The sequence below is a fragment of the Sminthopsis crassicaudata genome, chromosome 2 (genome assembly GCF_048593235.1).
Source record: "Sminthopsis crassicaudata isolate SCR6 chromosome 2, ASM4859323v1, whole genome shotgun sequence".
Classification (NCBI taxonomy): Eukaryota; Metazoa; Chordata; class Mammalia; order Dasyuromorphia; family Dasyuridae; genus Sminthopsis; species Sminthopsis crassicaudata.
The window spans coordinates 153,862,432-153,882,762 of NC_133618.1; positions in this window are offsets into that span (position 1 = coordinate 153,862,432).

Consider the following 20,331-nt stretch of genomic DNA (forward strand, 5'->3'; position numbering starts at 1 on the left):
GTTGTTGCTATTGTTTTTCCCTCAACAGAGTTCCATTATGTTTAGCATTTCATATTTGGATTTAAATTTCTATAAGCTGTTGTTCAATAACCAACACAGAGCATTATTTTTTTCTTACTTTTCCTTTTAGAGGTTTTCTTTGATAAAGAGACAGAAAAACAGATAGATCTACTCATGTACATGTCTATGTATATATACATAAAAGTATGTATATATGTATGCACACGTTATTATTATTATTTGATTTTATTTTTTGAAGCTTTTTATTTTGAAAACATATGCAAGGATATTTCTTCACCATTGACCCTTGCAAAACCTTGTGTTCCAAATTTCCTCCCTTCTCCCCATCCCTCCCCTAGATGGCAAGTAATCCAATATATATTAAACATGGTAAAAATATATATGTAAATCCAATACAGGCATACATATTTATTCAACTGTCTCATTGCACAAGAAAAATCAGTTCAAAAAGGAACAAAAATTTAAAAGAAAATAAAATTTAAGCAAACAACAACAAAAGAAGTAAAAATTCTATGTTGTGACCACACAGTCCTTGCTCTGGGTGTAGATGGCTCTTTTCATCACAAGGTTATTGGAAATATCATGAATCATCTCATTGTTGAGAAGAGCCACATACATCAGAATTGATCTTTGTATAATCTTTTAAAAAAATATTCCTCTTTTTATTATAGCTTTTTATTGACAAAACATATGCATGGGTAATTTTTCAGCACTGATCCTTGCAAACACTTCTGTTCCAAATTTTCCTTTCTTCCCTTCACTCCCTCTCCTAGAGAACAGACAGTCTCATACATGTTAAACATGTTAAAGTATATCCTCAATACAATATATGCCTACATATTTATACAGTTCTCTTGCTGCACAAGAAAAATCGGATTTAGAACAGTAAAAAATAATCTGGGAAGAAAAACAAAAATTCAAGCAGTCTAGACTCACTTCCCAGTGTTCTTTTGCTTTGTGTAGCTGGTTCTGTTCATCACTGATCAATTGGAAATTAATTGGATCTTCTCATCGCCAAAGATAGCCACTTCCATCAGAATTGATCCTCATATAATATTGTTGTTGAAGTGTATTATGATCACTGGTTCTGCTCATTTCATTTAGCATCAGTTCATGTAAGTCTTTCCAAGCCTCTCTGTATTCTTCCTGCTGGTCATTTCTTACAGAACAATAACATTCCATAACATTTATATACTATAATTTACCTAACCATTCTCCAATTGATAGACATCTACTCAAATTCCAGTTTCTAGACACTACAAAAAGGGCTGCCACAAACATTTTTTGCACATACAGGTCCCTTTCCCATCTTTAATATCTCTTTGGGATATATAAGCCCAGTAGAAACACTGCTTGATCGATTGTGCACAATTTGATAACTTTTTGAGCATAGTTCCAAATTTCTCTCCAGAATTGTTGGATCCATTCACAGGTCTACCAACAATGTATCAGTGTCCCAGTTTTCCCACATCCCCTCCAACTTTCATCATTATAATTTCCTGTGATCTTAGCCAATCTGATAGGTGTGTAGCAGTATCTCAGAGTTGTCTTAATTTGCATTTCTCTGATCAACAATGATTTGGAATCCCTTTTTATATGAGTAGAAATAGTTTCAATTTCATCATCTGAAAATTGTCTGTTCATATTCATATCCTTTGACCATTTATCAATTGGAGAATGGTTTGATTTCTTATAGATTAGAGTCAATTCTCTATATATTTTGGAAATGAGGCTTTTATCAGAACCTTTAACTTTAAAAATGTTTTCCCAGTTCATTGCTTCCCTTCTAATCTTGTCTGCATTAGTTTGGTTTGTATAAAAGCTTTTTAACTTGATATAATAGGAATTTTCTATTTTGTGATCAATAATGACCTCTAGTTCTTTAGTCACAAATTCCTTCCTCCTCCACAAGTCTGAGAGGTAAACTATCCTATGTTCTTCTAATTTATTGATTATCTCGTTCTTTATGCCTAACTCATGAACCCATTTTGATCTTGTCTTGTTGTATGGTGTTAAGTGTGGGTGCATGCCTAGTTTCTGCCATACTAATTTCCAGTTTTCCCAGCAGTTTTTGTCAAATATTGAATTCTTATCCCAAAAATTGGGATCTTTGGGTTTGTCAAATACTAGATTGCTATAGTTATTGACTTTTTTGCCGTGAACCTAACCTATTCCACTGATAACTAGTCATTTCTTAGCCAATACCAAATGTTTTGGTGACTGCTGCTTTATAATATAGTTTTAGATCAGGTACAATTAGGCCATCTTCATTTGATTTTTTTTCCATTAGTTCCCTTGAAATTCTTGCCCTTTTGTTCTTCCATTTGAATTTTGTTGTTATGTTTTCCAAGTCATTAAAATAGTTTCTTAGGAGTCTGATTGGTATAGCACTAAATAAATAAATTAGTTTAGATCCTCATATAATCTTGCCATGGCCATGTATAATGATCTTACTGGTTCTGCTCATTTCACTTAGCATCAGTTCATGTAAGTCTCTCCAGACCTCTATGAAATCATCCTGCTGATTGTTTCTTATAGAAAAGTAATATTCTGTAACATTAATGTACCATAACTTATTCAACCATTCTCCAACTGATGAGCATCCATTCAGTTTCTAGTTTCTTGCCACTATAAAAAGTCTGCTACAAACATTTTCCACAACACATATTTTAATATATTGTTATCACATTACCCTGTGCCTCAGTTTCCTCATCTGTAAAAAATATCTGAAAAAGAAATGACAATCCACTCCATTTTGCCAAGAAAACCCTAAATGGTGTCACAAGAATTAAACACAACTAAAATGATTGAACAACAGAAACATATGTGTAGCGAGCTGTTGTCTCTAGAAGCTGCTGGATCGCTCTCTGGGAAGAGATCTGCTGTGTCTACTCAAATCTTTCAGACAGATTCTTCTTCCTGTAACGAACCGTTGTCTCCAGGCAGTTGCTGTTAACTCTTGTCCAAAGAAGTGACTTCCCTTCCTGCAGAGAGCCCCGTCAAGCCTGATGCAATTCAGAGTCTTCTCTTCTTGAATCCTGGCTCTGAATCTCCTCCAGCTCTTATCCTTCTCCAGGCCGATCTGCTCTCTGCGCCCAGTGCTGTCCTCTCTTTTATTCTCCCAGAGAATGGGCGTGGGATAATGCAAGGGCTTCTGGGAAGAACCACCCCAGCCAATGAGCTTGCCCCCTCTATCAAGTCAACCTGAGTTCTCACCTTGTAATTGTCCAGAAAACCTCAGTTCTCACTTAGTAATCCTAACATCTCCCCCTTTCTTTTGATTTAGAACATAGGACAGTCATGACCTTGAAACATAAATCCATCAATATGGGAAGTATTACAGATAATTACATAAATTACATAAGCACATAGTAACATAGTAACGTAACACATGCTAGAAGTATATAACATAATCATAAATTGAAAATTTATAAATGTCCATAAGTCCATTGTCCATTAGTCTCATCTTGTGTAAGGAAGTCCAATGATTCCTGCTGGTTTTTAAAGTTCTTTAACAGTCTTCTTATTATCCATGCTCTTTCAGTGTCAGATGTTTCTTAGATCTTCTCCTTTATTTTGAGGCCTTTCTCTTTTTCTGTCTCTCTCTGATGGACAAGGCGAATATGACTCGTTGGCACCCATCTGATTCCTTCTCCTGCTGAAGAAATACAAGCAAACCCTCTCCCCCAGGCAGTTAACCTATCTGGTCCCTTCCATTCACCACTTTCTAAATCTCTTCTCATCATCTGACAATTACATTGGAGTTGTTTGCACTGGGCACAGCCCTGTTGGTTTAAAAGGCCTGTATTCTCCCCAAGTGTAATCCATTTTTGCAATCTGATTACCTTTTGACTGACTTATCAGGTAATCCCTTTCTGCCATGTGATTGCTTCTCTGCTGATTGATTAAATCAGAGTCCTGGCCTTCTAAAGGTTCTTTGGGTGTAACATCAGCTGCCATCATGCCCCAAGTCTTTTTTGCCTGGGGCCCTGGACCTGGGCCCCTCATCCCATTTCCCTGAATTATTCTACACTCTGATGCCCAATGGAGTCCTCTGTTGCATTTTGGACATGGGGTTTTAGGTCTTCTCTCACCCTGTCTTCTCACTGTATCTCCATACTTACACTGAGCTCTTAGATGTCCAATTTTTCCACATTGAAAACATCGCCGAGTTTCTCTAGAAGTCCCTTGCCAGGAGGGACCCTGTCTTTCCACATTCATCATTGTCCGGGTGTAAAAAGCATTTGTTCCCACTGTAGCACAGCGTCTTATGATCTCCTCTAAAGGAGCATCTTTGTCTAATCCCCATATAATTCTTTTGCAAATCTCATTGGCATTTTCCTTAGCCAGATGTCTGGTCATTATTTCTGTAGCTGAATTTTCTCCAATAGTTCTTTTGACAGAAGTTTGCAAACGTCCCACAAAATCTGCAAAAGGTTCATTGGGACCTTGCTGTATTTTAGTGAAAGCCTCTCCACGATCTTTCTGTCCAGGAAGGACACCCCAAGCTTTTATTGCAGCCTTAGCAATTTGTTCATATATTGTCATGGTATAATTAATCTGTTCCGAATTCTCTCCATACCGACCTTCACCAGCCAAGTGCTCAAAAGTGAATTGTGTGTTAACTCCTATTTCCAAATTGCATCTGACTTGAATTTTACATAATTCATGAAATTCCGCAAGCCATAATAAATTTTCTCCAGGTTCCAGGCATATCCTTGCTATGGATTTCCAATCATTCGGGGTTAGGACTTCATAAGACAAACCATCTAGTAACATTTTGACATAAGCTGATGTAGCCCCATAAAGGGTACAACCTTTTTTCAAATCCTTAATTGTATTCAAATCTAAAGGTGCATATCTTCTCCTTTTTTTACCTACAGAGTCAGTATTTTCAATCACAGGATATGCATGTATAAAATCACTTATATCCTGTCCTTCTCTCTTAGCTTTAACCAATGCTTTTTCTAATCTTGTCATAGGCTTAGGCTTCTTCACAGGCAATTCTGTTTGTGTTTCTGCCTCTTCCCCTCTTTCTTCCTCCATCTCTGAAGGTGGGGTTGATGTGGGCCTGTCAATAATCTGTTCTCTAGGCAGGGTTGAAGCTTCTTCAAGAGAATCATACCATAATTCCTCATTTAAATCCTCTTGCTCTAGGGAAAGATCTTGATCTTTCCTTTTTTCCTCACACTTCCTCCTCTGTTCATTTTTAGAACTTTTCCTTCTCCTACAACTTGCTTGATAGTTTAAGGCTAATTGAACTATGTTGTAGATATAAAATACTTCTGCAGAAATTGAACGAGGCCCATTTTTTGCTTGAAATTCTTTCATTTCATATCCCACTAGCTTCCATTTATCTACATCTATCTTTTCTTCCTCTAAGAACCAAGGAGATGTGCGTCTTAATGCAGCCAAGAGTTTAGCAATCTGTACCCAGGTTACAAGTAAACTCTGCTCCTCAATTATGTTGATTATACTCTCTATAGTACCACTCCTGAATGGGGGTGGAGCTGAGGTTGCTTCTGGGGCTGGGGATGAGTCGGCTAAAGTCCAGGGATTGAATATAGCTAACATCTGCCCCATTTCAGCTATAAGAGATTCCTCGTTTAGCCCTTAACAAGTTAAGTTCCTTGTTTATCTATTAGCACGCTCACTTAATCTTTAACAAAGTTTCCTCGTTACTCACGGTTCTGGGTCAGAGAGACTGAGATCTAGATTGGAAGCTTTTCCACTGGAATCAGGACTGTGTCTGTCCCTGTTCGGGCGCCAAATTGCGAAGGTCTGGTCTAGCTCCTCTTGTCAGGATAAGCAAAAGTCCTTGCCCCACGTTGGGCGCCAACATGTAGTGAGCTGTCGTCTCCAGAAGCTGCTGGATCGCTCTCTGGGAAGAGATCTGCTGTGTCTACTCAAATCTTTCAGACAGATTCTTCTTCCTGTAACGAACCGTTGTCTCCAGGCAGTTGCTGTTAACTCTTGTCCAAAGAAGTGACTTCCCTTCCTGCAGAGAGCCCCGTCAAGCCTGATGCAATTCAGAGTCTTCTCTTCTTGAATCCTGGCTCTGAATCTCCTCCAGCTCTTATCCTTCTCCAGGCCGATCTGCTCTCTGCGCCCAGTGCTGTCCTCTCTTTTATTCTCCCAGAGAATGGGCGTGGGATAATGCAAGGGCTTCTGGGAAGAACCACCCCAGCCAATGAGCTTGCCCCCTCTATCAAGTCAACCTGAGTTCTCACCTTGTAATTGTCCAGAAAACCTCAGTTCTCACTTAGTAATCCTAACACATATGTGTGTGCATATATGTATTATTTGTTAAGCTAAAAGCTATAATGGAAAAATACATTGTTTAATAAAATAAAAAAGAAGACCTAAGATAAGATATTTATTCTCTGAACAAAAGTATAGTAAGACACAATTATCTTTAGCATTACCTTATAGAAGAAAGTATCTTACCCTAATGAAGAGTAATGATGTAGAATAAGAAGCCCTATATTCAAATTCTGCTTTTACTTTTTGCCTGAATGACCTAGATCAAGTTTGAGTTTCTGTTTCTTCACATAAAAAAAGGGGAATGGCTTAAGTGCTCTCTAAGATGTCTTCTATTGCTAAATATCCAATGGACATATCTGATGGACAGGGAAGTTTCTAGGCAATAAAAAACTGAGAATAATGGACAGGCTTCATGATTATAAATTTAGAGGCCAAAAATAGGCAAAAATTATTACAACTTAATAACTTAGGTCCAATGTGAGAGTTCAGTCATGGGGCAATTCATTGGTTTTATAGAGAGTCAGGCTGTTGGGGAAGGAGGAAGCAGTGAATTAAGAATCAAAAGACATAATTTGGATTCTTGGTCCTGCTGCACCCCAAGTTGCATGACCTTAGATAAGCAGTCAGAAGGTACATTGCCAGAGCAATTTGTCAGAGTATTTGATCATAATAATTTACCTCTGAAATGTGGGAAGAATTGTGGGAACTCCATAGACTATAGAATACTCTCTTTCTATCTGTCAAGAAACTCTCTGTGATGAAGGTATAGTATAATATCCTTGGCAGTAGGGAACACAAAAGGGTTTGAGGAACTTCTCTCTAATATCTAAATTACCATGAGGAGAATTTGGGTAATGGTAAGCCAGAAATTAACATTCCCATTTGACTATACAGCACAGGATAGAAATTGATGAAGAAATATATAAATAGATCATAATTTTGGTACATAGGTATGATATAAAAGGAATTAAAGAACCCGAGTTATCCATCCATAGATGAGTCCTCTCTATCATTCTCTCTGGCAAAATTTAGTTAGTTATTATTTGGTTCACTTGCTTTAATGATAATTATATCTTTAAAACATTGAGAAACAAAATTAAGAGAATTTTTACTTTAGCCTAGAAGCTCTCTTACAGTGTAGAAGGAGAGAATGGAAATGATGAGAACTTTAGAAGAAAATTGTCATTTCATTTCAGAATTTGTGATAGAATAAATATGAAAACAAGATCTGGTCTTTTTTTTTTTAACACAGCACAAACAGTTGAACAATAGGATAAGTGAAAATCAAATGAAGAAGATTCTAATGGAGAAAATACATATATGTATATGCATATATTAGATGTAAACAAATCAAAAACAATATAATCAATATGTAGAAAGACCAGGAAAGTTCTCTCCAAGAAAATGCTATTTTGAGTTCAGTTTTGATGGAAATCAGCAATTCTAGAAGGAAGGGAGAAAAGAAGGAAAGTATTCCAGGTTTGAACCATAGCCAATACAGAACAGAGCTGGAACAGAGAGCATTATGAGTGAAGAACAGCAAGTAGGCTCTTATGGCTGAGAGGATAGAGTGGAAATAGGTGGGGAAAAGTATGAATAAATTAATTTATAAGTAGATAAAAGCAAAACATATGGGTAATTTGATCATACAGGTAATAGGGAGTCACTGGATTTCATTGAATAACTGAGTGCCATTGCAAGGATTGTGGATGCAAGTTACCTCATTGACCATGTGGAGAATACATTGGAATAATAAGAGATGTGAGACAGGAAAATAGAATAGGAGACTGTAATGATAATAAGATGACAAGTAACAAGAGCCTAAACTGGGCTGTGTGACTGAAAAAGTGATGACACATATAAGAGATGCTTAGGAGTTAATAACAATTTGATAAGCGCTATCAAAAAATTTATAGTAATAATTTGTTGTAGAAAACAAAGGGAAAAAAAGTAGGTAATCATGAAATAAGGACAAGGTGAATTAACTGTAATATAATATATATACATATATATATATAGTGTGTGTGTTTCATATATAACAAATAAATATAAAACATAAAACTAGAAGATTATTTTGTCACAAGAAATGACAATTTTGAGTAATTGGAAGATACATGGTTAAAACTTGCATGAACTGTTGAAAAATGAAGAAAGCAGAATCAGGAGAATCACACTGTAATGACTATGATAGATAAAATTAAATTATGCATCAGCTTAACCTAGTTCAATTGTCTACTTGATCAGTTTTTCAGGGCCTGCTGTATCCTTTGCAATATGTGTGAATCTGACTCTATCACAAATATTAAAATTATCAAAATCAAGATAAAATGCAATGATCATTATTGATGCTAGAAAATGTATGATGAAAATGCTTATAGGCTTAATGAATTTACAGAATGATTAACTTTTTTCCTGTGATTTTTGATTAAATCCTTCTATAGAGCTATGGACATGCCCAATGGCACCTTTGTGAAATGACTAAAGACATGTGATTAAATCTCACTGAGTAGGCCAGTCTTTAAGATTAATTAGTTTATTTGAAGCCATACTTTGGGGTCTCATGATTGATGGATTTCATTGATAGGAGCAGCCCACAGGATAAAGTGATTGGCTGAAGCTCTAAGGAGAATGAATTATGGTGGAGAAAATAAGAAAGCAAACTTGCACAGTCCATTCATTCCCACTCTCCCCACTTCTGTCTGTCTGTCTGTCTGTCTCTTTCTCTCTCTCTTTCTTTCTCTTTCACAATTGGGAACTGCTACATATGAGATTCAGTTCTAACCTGAGCAACATGTCTTTTGATGAAAGAACATTTTCAATGGTTTATTGTAGGTGGATCAAAGACAAAATAGGAAACTTGAGTTTTTATATCCTAGTATTTACATGAGTTGTTTGAAGAATGTAGGCTTGATGAGAAGGAGCTGGTTAATCTAACAGTATTTTTTTTTTTTAGAAAAGTCCAAGCATGTAGAAAATTTTTATGTTTTGTTTTGTTTTGTTTTGTTTGTTTGTTTGTTTGTTTTTTAAAGTGACTCACTAGAATAATAGGGTTCTGCCTATCTAGAAGTTTTAAGTGCTATTCCCTCTTTAGGGGAACCAAAATGGGATAGTCCTAAATTAAGAACTGTATTATTTAATCATTTTCATTCATGTCTGACACTTTGGGATTCCCTTTGGGATTTTCTTGGTAAAGATACTGGAGTATTTTGTTGTTTCCTTTTCCAGTTCATTTTATAGATGATGAAACGAAGGCAAACAGGATTAAGTGATTTACCCAGGGTTATGTAGCTAGAAAGTGTCTGAGGACAGATTTGGCCCCAGGCCAGCCCTTTATCCACACTTCTATCTGGCTATCCAGAAGAACTTTAGGATTCTGTCAAAGTGGAATCCAATGGAGAGGACAAGAGTTACATTGGTTGTGAAATCTATACAAAAATTGACCATATATTAGGACATAAAGACCTAGAATTCAAATGCAGAAAGGCAGAATTAGTAAATGCATCCTTCTCAGATCACAATGCAACAAAAATTACACTCAATAAAAAGGCAGGGGAAAACAGGCCAAAAAGTAATTGGAAACTAAATAATCTCATCCTAAAGAATGATTGGGCGAAACAGCAAATCATAGACACAATTAATAATTTCAGCCATGAGAATGACAATAATGAGACAACTTACCAAAATGTGTGGGATGCAGCCAAGGCAGTAATAAGAGGAAATTTTATATCTCTATAAGCTTACTTGCATAAAATAGAAAAAGAGAAAATCAAAGAATTAGACTTGCAACTAAAAAACCTAGAAAAAGAGCAAATTAAAATTCCCCAATAAAACACTAAACTTGAAATTCTAAAAATAAAAGGAAAGATCAATATAATTGAAAGTAAAAACAAACAAACAAACTATTGAATTAAATAAAACTGAGTTGTTTTTATTTAAAAAAAAACAACAAAAGAGATAAATCCTTTGTAAATTTGTTTACAAAAAGGAAAGAGGAAAATCAAATTGTTAGTCTTAAGAATGAAAGGGAGAAATTTCCACTAATGAAGAGGAAATTAGAGCAATAATCAGGAATTACTTTGCCCAACTTTATGCCAATAAATTTGATAACTTAAATGAAATGGATAAATACCTCCAAAAATATAGATTGTTCAGATTAACAGAAAAAGAAGTAAATTTCTTAAACAGTCCCATTTTAGAAAAAGAAATAGAACAAGCTATTAATCAACTCCCTAAAAAAAAAAAAAAAAAAAAAAAAAAAAAAAAAAAAAAAAAAAAAAAAAAAAAAAAAAAAATCCGCAGCACCAGATGGATTTACATGTGAATTCTACCAAACATTTGAAGAACAATTAACTCCAATGCTATATAAACTATTTTTTAAAATAGGGAATGAAGGAGTCCTACCAAATTCCTTTTATGACACAGACATGATACTGAAACCTGTAAGGGGCCTTTAAATGGGTGCCACAGTGCATCAGGAGATTGAGGCCGGGAAGTAATTTCTGTGGATATTAGGACTGCCCTTGGGCGGGATCCTGGCCATATTGAGATAGCTTCATAATGGGTGACTCTCTCGCTGATTGGCTGTGTGTGTGACCTCACAGGCCCTATGTAAGCCCACTGCAGGCAGCAGGCGGTCCTCTTTAACCTCGCACTCTTCACCCTGGCTCCCTAGCCTGGGTGGCCAAGCCAAGATGGGTAGCCAAAAGAGGTAAGGGTTTTGGTAGTGAACACGTGGGTCTTCTGACCAGGTGTTCACTAGGGAACCAACAAGTCAGGGCATCAGTCAGGGCATTATGTGAGTAGGTATAATAAAGGCTTTTAAGATTACACGTGGTTGTTCTTGAGTGCGCTACCGGTTATTAAGCTATAGATTCAAGAGATTGTGACCAGAGACCTCTGAAGGCCTCAGAGGAGGCGAGCCAGGTAGAGTTCACACTGCAGAGGACAGTGGTCAAAGGTACTCTGGTGGGTCTAGGACAGACTAGTAATTATAACTGCCACTGGGTAGGATGAAAACAGAGAAAAACATTATAGACTAATCTCCCTAATGAACATCAATGTAAAAATCTTAAATAAAATCTTAACAAAAAGAATACAAAAAATCATCTCCAGGATAATACGCAATGACCAAGTAGGATTTATACCAGGAATGCAGGATTGCTTCAATATTAGGAACGCTATTACCATAATTGATTAAATCAATAACCAAATTAATAAAAGTCATATGATCATCTCAATAGATGCAGAAAAAAGCATTTAATAAAATCCAACACCCATTTCTATTAAAAACACTAGAGAGTATTGGAATAAATGGACTTTTTGTTAAAATAGTCAGTAGCATCTATTTAAAACCATCAGTAAGCATCATATGTAATGGAAACATTCCCATTAAAATCAGGGGTGAAACAAGGTTACCCACTTTCACCATTACTATTCAATATTGTACTAGAAATGCTAGCTTCAGCAATAAGAGCTGAAAAATAAAGGAATTAGAGTAAGTAATGAGGAAACCAAAGTATCACTCTTTGTGAATGATATGATGGTATACTTAGAAACACCCAGAGATTCTACTAAAAAGCTATGAGAAATAATCCACAACTTTAGCAAAGTTGCAGCATACAAAATAAATCCACATAAATCATCAGCATTTTTATACATCACTAACAAAATCCAACAGCAAGAGATGCAAAGAGAAATTCCATTTAAAATAACTGTTGATAAAATATTTAAGAAATCTATCTACCAAGGAAAAGTCAGGAACTATATAAGCAAAACTACAAAACACTTTCCACCCAAATAAAATCAAATTGATAAAATATTAAGTGCTCCTGCATAGGTCACGCAAATATAATAAAGATGACAATACTACCTAAGCTAATTGATTTATTTAGTGCTATACCAATCAGACTCCCAAGAAACTATTTTAACGACCTAGAAAAAAATAATAACAAAATTCATTTGGAAGAACAAAGGGTGGAGAATTTCAAGGGAACTAATGAAAAAAAAAAATCAAATGAAAGTGGAGCTGTACCTGATCTAAAACTATATTATAAAGAAGTGGTCACCAAAACCATTTGGTATTGGCTAAGAAATAGACTAGTTGATCAATGGAATAGGTTAGATTTACAAGACAAAATAGTTAATAACTATAGCAATCCAGTGTTTGACAAATCCAAAGACCCCAGCTTTTGGGATAAGAATTCATTATTTGACAAAAATTGCTGAGAAAATTGGAAATTAGTATGGTAGAAACTAGACACTGACCCATACTCAATACCATACACCAAGAAAAGATCAAAATGGGTTCATGATCTAAGCATAAAGAATGAGATTATAAATAAATTAGAAGAACACAGGATCATTTACCTCTCAGACCTGTGGAGAAAGAAGGAATTTGTGACCAAAGAAGAACTACAGGTCATTATTGATCACAAAATAGAAAATTTCAATTATGTTAACTTAAAAATCTTTTGTAAATAAATAAAACTAGTAAAACAAATAAAACTAATGTGTACAGGATTAGAAGGGAAGCAATAAACTGGGAAAACATTTTTACAGTCAAAGGTTCTGATAAAGGCTTCATCGCCAAAATATATAGAGAATTGACTCTAATTTATAAAAAATCAAGCCATTCTCCAATTGATAAATGGTCAAAGGATATGAACAGACAATTTTCTGATGAAGAAATTGAAACTATTTCTAGTCATACTAAAAGAGATTCCGAATCATTGTTGATCAGAGAAATGCAAATTAAGACAACTTTGAGATACTGCTACCTGTCAGATTGGCTAAGATGACAGGAACAAATAATGATGAATGTTGGAGGGGATGTGGGAAAACTGGAACATTGATGCATTATTGGTGGAGTTGTGAACCATTCTGGAATTTGGAACTATACTCAAAAAGTTATCAAACTGTGCATACCCTTTGATCCAGCAGTGATAATTCTGGGCTTATATCCCAAAGAGATATTAAAGAAGGGAAAGGGACCTGTATGTGCAAAAATGTTTGTGTTAGCCCTTTTCATAGTGGCTAGTGACTGGAAATTGAAGAGATGCCCACCAATTGGAGAATGGCTAAATAAATTGTGGTATATGAATGTTATGGAATATTATTGTTCTATAAGAAATGACCAGCAGGATGAATACAGAGAGGCTTGAAAAGACATACATGAACTAATGCTGAGTGAAATGAGCAGCACCAGGAGATCATTATATACTTCAATAAAAATACTACATGATGATCAATTCTAATGGACATCACTTTCTTCAACAATGAGAGGATCCAAATCAGTTCCAATTGATCTATAATGAACAGAACCAGCTATACCCAGGGAAAGAACACTCAGAAATGAGTATGGACCACAACATAACATTCTCACTCTTTCTGTTATTGTTTGCTTGCATTTTTGTTTTTTTCTTCTCAGGTTATTTTTACCTTCTTTCTAAATCAGATCTTCCTTGTGCAACAAGATAACTGTATACATATGTACACATATATTGTATTTAATATATACTTTAATATATTTAACATGTATGGGACTACCTATCATCTAGGGGAGGGGATGGAGGGAAGGAGGGGAAAAGCTGAAACAGAAGTTTTTGTAAGGGTCAATGTGGAAAAATTATCCATGCATATGTTTTCTATATAAAAAGCTATAATAAAAATAAATAAAAAGAGGAAAATGAAAAAAAATTATATTGGTTAATTGGTTGTTAGCTTTTCTGAATTCTTTATATATAAGTGCATTTTGTTTTATTTTGTATTTTTGCCTTATTTATGTATTTCTTTAAATTATTTTAATTTTTCTATGGGCCTAAATACACATAGTTGTAACTCTGATTTTTCAAATAGAAGTTAAAGCATGTGTGGGCCACATTTAAGAAAACTAGACAAAAAAAGGAGCATGATTCAATGGAAAGAATGCTGCATTTGTTGTCAGGTTTGTTGACCTCTTATTATTAGCTGTTCAATTGAGCATTACTTCTCTGGTTCTCACTTTCTGGCAAATAAATGAGTTATACAAGACCTCAGAGGTCCATCATTGCTTTAAATCTATGATAAAGTAATCTTAGATAAAAGCTATATTTTGAGATTTACCTCAAGTTGGGATAATTTAAGTCAAAGAGGGACTCATCTTTTGATGATAGTGCTTCAGAGAAGACCCAGTTCATGCGACTCTAGAGCTCAGGATTCTGGCCCATATGTCACATATATTTTTTTTTCCTATAGATTGGAGGAATGTGTAGAAGGAAAGATATATTGACATATGATATATACTGAAAGAATAATTTGCTATGCTGATTATTTTACTTATTTTTCTTTGTTACAAGAAAAGTTTCTATAGAAAAAAGGCAGGAAGTACTCTAAAGAGGTTGAGAGAAATGAATAAAATGAATAAAATAATAAAAATTGATTTTATGAAAAAGATGTATAGCTGGACACAATGGTTCATACATGTAATACCTGGTAAAAGTGATATTGATATGGTAAATACATAAACATGGGAGTTTTGATCTATAATAAGCTAAGCCAAATGTGTGTACTGGGTCCACACTAGTATGGTAAGTCCTTTGAGAAGGGAGAGAAAACTAGGCATTAGGATGCCTAACAAACGGACAACCATCCAAGGTCAGAAATAGAGCAGAAGAAAAGGCTTGTAGGAGAAAAGAGGAGAAGAGAGGAGAGGAAAATGGAGGGAATAGAAAAGACTATGACATTATCCTTTAAGAACAATGGCAAGGTGTTAACATCGAAAGATCTGAGGTTAGTAAGGAAAACTAAGGAAAATACAAAGAATCCATATTAGAATAAAAGAATATCAATATTTAGAAATAATCCTCCCTAACCAGATGGGATAATTATTATAGGCAATGGGGATTAGGTAACACTGCTCAGCTCTTATTTTGTTTCTTTTTTCTTTACTGAAGAGAATTATCTTTGAATTGGAAAGGACAGAACAAAAAAAGAGGGGCTTAATAGGGAGTGGAAACCCAAGATAAGAAAGGAAATAGTAATAGAACACTTAGCTGTTCTTGATGAATTCAAGTTAGTTTCCCCAGATAAGCCACAATTGAGAATTGTTGGATAAGTTTGTCAAGCAGACAGAAGTGATCTTTGAAAACTAGAGAAAAGAAATACCTTGCAACTAGAAAAGCATAAATGTTCTGCTTTTTTTTTTTTTTAAGGAAAGTACATTTTGGAAATTACAGGTTATAGCAAACTGAACTTTTAGTCCCAATCAAATTCTAAAATAATGTAATGCTAGTGAGCATATAGAAAATGAAGTAGAAGCTACAAAGAGATCATGACCTCAGCAAGAAGAGGCCATCATGGATTCACTGGATTACTAGATTGATACATCTGGAGAATTCTATAGCTAGAGGTTTTTTCATATTCTAGAATATGTTTAACAGATTTTCCCATATAATTGTAGATAAAATAGTGAAATGTGGGCTAGGTGTTAACACAGTTAGTAGATCCAAAACTGCTTCATTCATTTACCTGCTTTGTGACTGCCAAATTTTATTCTTGATTGGAAAACTAGAATAATAGCATCATAATATTACACTCAGGACTTACTTTACTGACATTCTGCCTTAGGAATTCTTAACCTGGCATCCACAACCATAAAGGGAAGTAAAAACAACTGCATTTTGGCATACTTTATTTCTTTTGCAGTGCTAAATATTTCATTTTATGCATTTCAAATATATTATTCTGCCAGAAAAATCTGTGAAAAAAAAATCTGAACTCATATTTTCATTCAACACACTGTTTTTACAGATGATGATCTGGGACAGGTGAGTCCCAGATCAAGAAAGTAATTATCTAATATGCTACTTCAAAATGACTTCTTCCCCATAGTCATGATTTCTCCCCCATTCTATGAGTAATTGAAGCAACCATCACAAGTTTTTATCTTTCAGCTGCTTCTCTAAACCTCATTCTAAAAGAGGAAGATGGATAAGGCTATCAATTTGTTACATGCATGTCTTCACTGCTACTCTTTTAGTTTCTCTATGTCATTTTGTTGCTCATTTTTAAATGAAGAAACCATGTTCTGCTGGCTAAATGCCATGGTAACAATGACATACAAATTCAAATTTCATGCAGGTTTTCTACTTCATTGAACAGGCAAATGATGAGAAACATTTTTTTCCCAATGCAGAGGAAATACATTTTCAAGGATAAGCACCTTAATTAGGAACTCCAATCAGGGTAAAATGAATAAATTGTGCCAAAAGCTAAATTGGTTATTATTCAATCAAGAAGTTTTTATTAGGAAATCTCTGTATAACTATGCATATTCTTTGATTCAGCAATATTATTAATAGTCCTATACCCCCAAAGAGATTTAAAAAAAATAATCCGTAAGAGATATAACCTCTTTGCAACACATCTTTTTGTGGTTAACAAGATATTGGAAACTAAAGAAATACCCTTCAATTGGACAGTGGCTGAATAAATTATGAATAAATTATGGCAAGTGAATGTATTGAAATACTGTTGTTTAGAGACTTTCCTTTTGAGAATTGCTATGTATGCCATGTCAGCTGGTAGGGTGGACCCAGGAGGTAGAAGGGGGCTTGGCTTCTGAGGCAGGAGGTTGTGTCTTACAGGTGTTTTCCTTGAGATGGCCAAGGGTGTGTCTTCTTGCTAGATCTTTTCTTCCGATGCAGCACTAACTCCCTTCAGTGTCTCCCTTCTGTGGATCCACCTATGCAGTGCTGAGTGGGCTAGGCATGGGGTAATCCAAAAGAAGAGTAAATATAAATGGCCAGCTTTGAGTCCATAGAAGAAGAAGGATGCAGAGAGAAGGAGAGAGAGAGAGAGAGAGAGAGAGAGAGAGAGAGAGAGAGAGAGAGAGAGAGAGAGAGAGAGAGAGAGAGAGATTCAGAGACACAGAGACAGAGACAGAGAGAGAGAGATACATACACTTGCTCTTGTTTCCTGGTAACCCCTGCTAATGTTATCAATAAAGAAAGGCTGTTTGGTGATTTAACATTGGACTCATCTTCATGTCTATCTGGGAAAAATTTGTAAGTATGGCCCTGGCAATCAATAGCCTTGGAGTGGGAGGTTAAACTATTGTATGTAAGAAACAATTAAGGGGATGGTATCAGTGAAACCAATGCAGTGTTTGTTGTATGCAATTGTGTGCAGTGATGCAGAGTGAAGTGAGCAGAATCAGGAAAACAATTTAAGTTATAAAAACAATATTAAAAATAAATTTTAAGGGGCAGGTAGATGGTATAGTAGATAGAGTACCTGCCCTGAAGTCAAGAAGACCTGAATTCAAATCTGGCCTCAGACACTTAATATATTCTAGCCGTGAGACCCTAGGCAAATCACTTAACCCCAATTGCCTCAGAAAAAAAAAAAAAAAGATCAATTTGAAAATATTAAGAACTCTGATAAATGCATTGATTCATCAGGATTCCCAGTACTGGTGATGTTTATTTATCTTATGACAGAGAGGTGATGAACTACACATTCACAATGAGAAATGTATTTTTGCACATGGTCAATATAGGCATTTGTTTTGCTTAACTACATATATTTGTTTTTACCTTTTTTGTTTGTTTATTTACTAAATCAAAGAATGGGACAAATAATGAGTGTTTATTTATTAAAAATAGCATTTTAAAAAGACTTTAATATCCAGAAAATGAGTAATTATAGGACAAAAATATTTTTATTTTTCCCTTCCTGACACGACAAAATGAGAAGCTCTGAAAACCAAATTCACAAGCCTCTTTTTATGAATTGTTAAATGCATGTCTTTATGCATGTAATTTTATGCAATCCAACCAACAGGAAGGACAAGTACAAAGACAAAGCATATTAAAGAGACCAATAGACCAAAAAGTAGATGGTTGTGGCAAACCCTTCTTAGGAAATTGTCAAAAGTGGCACAGGTAGTTCTCAGTCTTAATTAATTCAAAGCATACTCTTATGAAGAAAGGTGATCCAGAAACCACACACCAGATATATCATTCTGTGTCAATCATAATAACAAGAATGACAGCAATGCTTTATGTGTTTTGATGGACTCCACAATAATAATGCCTTAGTCTTATCTGTTATTTGACAGTTCACAATACACTTTCACAATCCATTTTCTCCAATGGTATTTGAGCCACCTGAACCATTTTAGGCAGGGCTAATATCCTTATCCTCAATTTGTAGACTTTGAAATTCAGTCCCTATCTAGCCAGAAAGGCAAAATTATTTTTACATAAATCCAAAGGGCCATTAAGAAAGCCAGAACTTCTGTCTCATATTAGGTTGTCTGATGCCGAGGCCAGTGCTTTCTTTTCCCATTAAAATTTGTTGCAACCCTGCATCTAATATTTGAATATCAATCTAAAAATGAACCCATAATATCTTAAGAGAATTTGCAAGATATATATTTGGTAAAAACAAAAGTATATCTTACATTGTATTGGAAGGGAATTTTCATCTCATGGAACAAGCAACCTAAATTATGAGAGGTTTAAGGAATAATTATTTTATTACAGATATACTTGGTAAGCCCCTGGTAAAAACTGCCTATAAAGAGGTAAAAGCAGCAGACCAAGAAATAAAAGCAGCCCAAAAGGAAGAAGGTTCATAGGATTTCAGTAGCTTCTGCACAAAACATAGAGTGGTTTACATATATTGTTTGTTCAAGACATACACTAGTGAGTTTCAGGTCAATATATCCAGAGGCAAAGTTAACTCAGAAGCCTAATATCCACTGCATGTCCTGACCATGATAACCCTGATTGGTGTCATAGGGATTATTTCAAACTAATCCAGGGTTACTAGTAACTTGGCCCCTAAAGCCTCACTTTAAGAAAAACCCTCCAGTGAAAGTAAATAATCTATTCTTTAATATTAAAAAAAAAACTATTTCTATTTCATTGTTCCTCATTCTTTTGCTCCTTTAGTTAGAAATGGCTGCTTCCACAAAGCACAACCTTCCTGGTACCAGTAATTTATTGTAGCTAGTTTAGAGCAAACTTCAGAGGTGCCGATAGCTTCTCCTCACCTGACATTAAAATATGTATCTGATTACAAAAGGTTGAGCCTAGCAAATCAAGGAATATCATAGTGAAACTCCACCCTGATATCATCCCCTGGGTCAGGATGCCATCTCTCTCTAAACTATCCTCACTCAGATTTTTAGTTCTTAGCATGGTATCAAACCTAACTCACTCCAATCTGGACATTCACTTTTTCCCTCTGACCCCTGGGGTTAATACCATCTTTGTGATATTATAGGTTATCAATTCAAACTTATTTTGATACTTATTCAAAGCATCCATGGCTTCCTCAAGTGGGAACCTCACAGCCTTGGGAATAAGTACAGTTATTGCCTACTCTAGGATTAACCTAGTTTCAGAATTTGCATTCAAAAGGCATAGTCTTAAAGAGGATGGGTACAAGTTTATTACAGCTCAGAATCTTGATTTAAATAAGATATAAGAAAAAGAAGAAACATATATAATAAAGGTAATATGCAGTTAGCAAACATAGTGATGACCAAGACAATATAAGACACAGACAAAAGATAATATGTAATACACATCATCATATGTAATATATATCATCACCACTTCAAGGAATCTCCAACCTCTGGATTTCAATAGCTGGGAGAGCATGTCACAGCTATGCAGAGTCTTGAGTGGGAAACGGTACCAAGTGGTACACAAGCCTCCTAACTGAGTTCTCAAAGTCCCTTTCCACTAAGGAGTTTTAATAGGCTGAGAAAAAAAGAAGGCACTGCATTAAATATTCTCATTTAGTACATGATGCTTGAAACAGAGTAATTTTGTAAGGTACAGGATTTTTCTATCACAAAAGGCCCACCAAAGAGACTATCTGTTCATTCCTCTAGGAGGATTATAATTACTCCAGAAACCATCAGGTTTTCCAGGGTAAATATAGGCCTGACATAAAGGATATTAATTAAGTAAGGCAGCAGGAGGATCACCAATCCTCCTAAAGCTTCCAGAGATTTATCAGGAGTGAAGGAGTGAATTTCAAAGTTCTCAGCAA